Source organism: Mytilus californianus, unplaced genomic scaffold (genome assembly GCF_021869535.1).
Source record: "Mytilus californianus isolate M0D057914Y unplaced genomic scaffold, xbMytCali1.0.p SCAF_10, whole genome shotgun sequence".
NCBI lineage: Eukaryota > Metazoa > Mollusca > Bivalvia > Mytilida > Mytilidae > Mytilus > Mytilus californianus.
This window is the reverse complement of record NW_026262582.1, coordinates 24,948,775-24,954,864: the sequence shown is the minus strand read 5'-3', so window position 1 is coordinate 24,954,864 and position 6,090 is coordinate 24,948,775. Positions and strand designations below refer to the sequence as shown.

The 6,090-nt window shown below is 37.7% G+C and overlaps 1 long non-coding RNA gene across 1 annotated transcript; it reads left to right on the top strand.

The window, feature by feature from the left end:
• Positions 1 to 675: 675 nt before the first annotated feature.
• On the top strand, positions 676 to 1,629 carry LOC127717841 (uncharacterized). The gene is made up of 3 exons (XR_007989434.1): positions 676 to 1,137; positions 1,430 to 1,463; positions 1,611 to 1,629. It is a non-coding gene; the product is annotated as an uncharacterized LOC127717841 (long non-coding RNA).
• The last annotated feature ends 4,461 nt before the right edge of the window (positions 1,630 to 6,090 follow it).

Below are 6,090 nucleotides of genomic sequence, written 5' to 3'. Positions count from 1 at the left end.
TGAGAAAAACCCATACCATACAGTCGGCTATAAAAGGCCCTGACATGAAAAATCTGAAACAATTCAATTGAGAAAACTAGCTGCCTAATTCATGACAAAACAATGTACGAAAGCAAATATGATGAGCATGAACCAACGACAACCACTGAACTATATGCTCCTGACTTGGGCATGCACATAAAGAATGTGGCGGGGTTAAACATGATTGTGAGCACTCAACCCTACCCCTAACCTGGGACATTGGTGTTACAGCACAGAAAAACACATTTTACAAAAATAACGATGGGACATGGCAGGTTGATTATACATCCCTAACAACAACAAAAAAGACACAAAGTACAGATTTGAGAGTACTCAAGGTTACTGCCAGCTAGTTTAAAGCCAATAACAACTAATTAAAAAAATCATGTATCTAAGACTAAAAAATCAATCAGTACACATCCAACATCCAACAGATTTAGTGTAAAGATGTCATAAACAGTCAGAGAAAAACATTACCTCGTGTAATGCCATAATTCTAGGTATTGACAGATTGTAGTACCATGAAAGTGCACAAGTGTATAACAATTATATCCCTCTTCATTTCCCGTTTTTAAAAAGTAATGATATTTTTTATATAATATATATAATAAAATAATATTCCTAAAATTAATTTTTGTCGAGCCTGCGACTTTTGTTGCAGAAAGCTCGACATAGGGATAGTGATCTGGCGGCCTCATGTTACGAAGTTTCCGTCAGTCACATGTACAATGTCCTTGACCTCATTTTCATGGTTCAGTGACTATTTGAAAAAAAAAGTTAATATTTTTTGTAATGTTAAATTCTCTCTTTTTATAAGTAATAGGATAACTATATTTGGTATGTGCGTACCTTGCAAGGTCCTCATGCCTGTCAGACAGTTTTCACTTGACCTCGACCTCATTTCATGGATCAGTGAACAAGGTTAAGTTTTGGTGGTCAAGTCCATATCTCAGATACTATAAGCAATAGGTCTAGTATATTCGGTGTATGGAAGGACTGTAAGGTGTACATGTCCAACTGGCAGGTGTCATCTGACCTTGACCTCATTTTCATGGTTCAGTGGTTATAGTTAAGTTTTTGTGTTTTGGTCTGTTTTTCTTATACTGTATGCAATAGGTCTACTATATTTGGTGTATGGAATGATTGTAAGGTGAACATGTCTAGCTGGCAGGTGTCATCTGACCTTGACCTCATTTTCATGGTTCAGTGGTCAAAGTTAAGTTTTTGAGTTTTGGTCTTTTTTTCTTATACTTTAGCAATAGGTCTACTATATTTGGTGAATGGAAATATTTTATATTCTATATGCAGTCGCGCAGGTTTCATTTGACCTTGACCTCATTTTCACGGTTCATTGATCAGTGTTAAGTTCTTGTGTTTTGGTCTGTTTTTCTTATACTGGATGCAATAGGTCTACTATATTAGGTGTATGGAATGATTGTAAGGTGAACATGTCTAGTTGGCAGGTGTCATCTGACCTTGACCTCATTTTCATAGTTTGGTGGTTTTACTTAAGTTTTTGTGTTTTAGTCTGTTTTTCTCATACTGTTTGCAATAGGTCTACTATATTCGGTGTATGGAATGATTGTAAGGTGTACATGTCTAGCTGGTTGGTGTCATCTGACAGTGACCTGATTTTCACAGTTCATTGCTCAGTGTAAATTTTTTTGTGTCTTGTTCCATTTTTATTCTTATACTGTTTGATAAGTGAACTATATTTGATGTATGGAATGTTTATGAGGTGTTTATGTCTGTCTACCAGATATCATATGACCTTGACCTGATTTACATGGCTCATTGGTCAATGTTAAGTTTTCCTGCTGAACTTTGTCTTGGTTAAGTCTGTTTCTTAGAAACTATAAGCAATAGGTCAAATATATTTAGTGTATTGAATGATTGTAAGGTGTACATGTATTTCTCCTTCGGTTTATATGACCTTGACCTCGTTTTCTTGGATCATGTTAAGTTTATAGTTGTAGTAAAGCTTTATATTTAGGACTATCAACATAATATCAATGGTTAGTAAAGAAGGCGAGACATTTCAGCGTGCGCACTCTTGTTATATAATAGGATGAAAAATTGTGTCCTGCATTTTTTTTAGTTGTAATCTCGGTCCTGCCTTTTTATTTTTCACTTTATTTGGTCCGGCCTTTTTTTTTATTAGTTTATCCTGACTTTTTATACATAATTTGTCATCCTGCCTTTTTTTTGCCAAGTTGCTCATTTACTCAAAACTTCTGTCCTGCCTATTTTTTCAAATTTCATCCTACCCCCCCAAACCCCTCCCTCCATCCCCCCCTAAAAATCAAATGGTAGCTCCCTAAGGTATTTATAGATAGATCTTCATTGAATCAAAATTTAATTTTGTCAAATGTTTTCAAAATTTATTAAATCTAATATTTAATATTTTAATAATTTGAATTGACACTCTGTATCATTGATAGTAGTCGGAGTAGAAACACTGTCTCATGGATGTTAGTCAAGGTAAAAAAAACTGTCTGGGGGCAGGTAGTCAAGGTAAAAACACTGTCTCAGGGATGGTAGTAAAAAAACACTGTCTCAGGGAAGGTATTCAAGGTAAAAACACTGTCTCAGGGAAGATAATCAAGGTAAACACTGTCTCAGGGATGGTAGTAAAAAAACACTGTCTCAGGTATGGTAGTCAAGTTAAAACACTGTCTCGGGGAAGGTAGTCAAGGTTAACACTGTCTCAGTGATGATAGTCAAGGCAAAAAACACTGACTCCGGGATGGTAGTCAAGGTAAAACACTGCTTTAGGGATGGTAGTCAAGGTAAACACTGTCCCAGGGAAGGCAGTCAAGGTAACACTGTCTCAGGGAAGGTAGTCAAGTTAAACACTGTGTCAGTGATGACAGTCAAGCTAAAAAACACTGTCTCAGGGATAATAGTCAAGGTAAAACACTGTCTCAGGGAAGGTAGACAAGGTAAACACTGTCTCAGGGAAGGCAGTCACGGTTAACACTGTCTCAGAGAAGGTAATTAAGGTAAAAACACTGTCTCAGGGATGGTGGTCAAGCTAAACACAGTGTCAGGGATTGTATTCAAGGTAAAAACACTGTCTCAGGGATGGTAGTCAATGTAAAAACACTGTCTTAGGGATGGTAGTTAAGGTAAAAACACTGTCTCAGGGAAGATAGTCAAGGTAAACATTGTCTCAGGGATGGCGGTCCAGGTAAACGCTGTGTCAGGGATAGTGTTCCAGGTAAACACTGTGTCATGGATGGTAGTCAAGGTAAACACTGTCTCGGGGATGGTAGTCTAGGTAAACTGTCTCAGGGATGATAATTAAGGTAAAAACTGTCTCAGGGAAGGCAATCAAGGTAAACACTGTCTCAGGGATGGTAGTCAAGGTAAACACTGTCTCGGGGATGGTGGTCCAGGTAAACACTTTGTCAGGGATGGTAGTTAAGGTAGACACTGTCTCAGGGATGGAAGTCAAGGTAAATACGGTCTCAGGGAAGGCAGTCACGGTTAAAACTGTCTCAGGGATGGTGGTCCAGGTAAACACTGTCTCAGGGAAGGTAGTCAAGGTAAAAACACTGTCTCAGGGATGATAGTCAAGGCAAAAAACATGGTCTCAGGGATGGTTTTTAAGGTAAACACTGTGTCAGGGATGGTAGTTTAAATAAAAACTGTCTCAGGGATGGTAGTCAAGGTAAAAAAACTGTCTCGGATATGATAGTGAAGGCAAAAACACTGTCTCAGGGAAAGTGGTCCAGGAAAACACTATCTCAGGGATGGTAGTCCAGGTAAACACTGTCTCAGGGATGGTAGTCATGATAAACACTGTCTAAGGGATGGTGGTCCAGGTTAACATTGTCTCAGCGATGGTGGTCCAGGTAAACATTGTGTCAGGGATGGTAGTCAAGGTATAACCACTGTCTCAGGGATTGTAGTCAATGTTAAAACATAGTCTCAGGTATGATAGTCAAGGCAAAATGCACTGTCTCAGGGAATGTAGTCAAGGTAAACACTGTCTCAGGGATGGTGGTCCAAGAATACACTGTGTCAGGGATGGTAGTCAAGGTAAAACACTGTCTCAGGTATGATAGTCAAGTTAAAACACTGTCTCAGGTAAGGTACTAGTAGTCAAGGTAAATACTGTCTCAGGGATGGTGGCCCAGGTAAACACTGTGTCAGGGATGGTAGTTAAGGTAAACACTGTTTCAGGGATGGTAGTCAAGGTAAAAACACTGTCTCAGGGATGGTAGTTAAGGTAAACATTGTTTCAGGGAGGGTGGTCCAGGTAAACACTGTGTCAGGGATGGTAGTCAAGGTAAAACCACTGTCTCAGGGATGGTAGTCAAGGTAAAAACACTGTCTCAGGGAATGTAGTCAAGGTAAACACTGTCTCAGGGATGGTGGTCCAGGAATACACTGTGTCAGGGATGGTAATCAAGGTAAAAACACTGTCTCAGGTATGATAGTCAAGTTAAAACACTGTCTCAGGGAAGGTAGTCAAGGTAAACACTGTCTCATGGATGGTAGTCAAGGTAAAGACTATCTCAGGAATGGTAGTCAAGGTAAACACTGTCTCAGTGATTGTGGCCCAGGTTAACATTGTGTCAGGGATGGTACTCAAGGTAAATACGGTTTCAGGGACGGTTGTTAAGGTAAACATTGTTTTAGGGATGGTGGTCCAGGTAAACACTGTGTCAGGGATGGTAGTCAAGGTAAAAACACTGTCTCAGGGATGTACGTAATGTAAATGTGAAACCATACTAAAAAGTCAGTTATAAAAGGCACCAACGTGACACACTGTCAAACAATTTGAACAAGAATATTAACGGCCTATGTACAAAACAGTAATCGAAAAACAAATATGGCAGACAGCAACTAACAACAACCACTAAATTACAGGCTCGGGACTTGGGAGAGACACTTAAATAATGTAGTAGGATTAATATAAAATATATAATAAGATGATGTGGCAATGATCCGCCAGAGACCAAATGACATAGAAGTTAACAAATTTAGGTCACTGTTATGCCTTCAACAATGAGCAAAACCCATACCGCATGATCAGTTATATAAAGGCCCCGAAATGATAAATGTAAAACAGTTCAAAAGAGAAAACTAACATCTTGATTTATGTACAAAACAATGAGCGAAAAACAAATATAAAATACAGCAACAAATGACAACCACTGAATTACAGGCTCCTGACTTGGGACAGGCACATACATACCATGTTTGTGAGCGTTCAACCCTCCCCTAACCTGGGACAGCACAGCATTAGAACAAACTGTAAAATTCGATGACTTCACTCATTAGATTGTTACGAAGCACACAAACACAACTATCAATAAAGATAAAGACACAATGTACTGATCTTAGAGTACTAGCAGTGACTTAAAGCTACAATTTTAAAGCCAATTATAACTTATAATAAATATTGTTCTGCCAGACTTAAGTATCAATCAGTATACATCCAACAAGATTTTATGAAATGACACCATAAAAAGTCCGCGAAAGCATATCCTTGTGCTATACCAAAATATAGGTACAACAATGGTTGTATTGTCTTTGTTGACCTGAGAGAAAAAATCCCCATGGAATACGATTAATATCGAAATTTATACAATTCAATTTTTAATTATTGGTTATTGATAAATCATATTAATAATTATACACGAGACAACACTCATATTAACTACAATGAAAGGATATAACGAACATCACTGACGGGATGGTCTTCAACTATTAACTTTTAACAGTGTCACTTTTGACTTCCTAGTCTGGGCATATTTTTTTTAAACTCACTCCCTTGTCTTTGAAGGAATATATTTTATATTAATCAATTAGTTCATATAAAGTTGTGAAGTCCTAAAATCAATCATTCGTTGCCCATCAAAAGATTTGATAGACATGGAAACTTTAAAAAAAATATATATACATAAAACATAAAACATGGCCATGGCCATGGCACAAGATCGATGTGTACATTTATAAAAACTCCACACAAAAAAACAAGCAAGGTTGAAATTGACGATATGTTTAAGTTTTATAACAAAACAAGGAAACAATAATCAAAACAGTTAGTAAAGATTT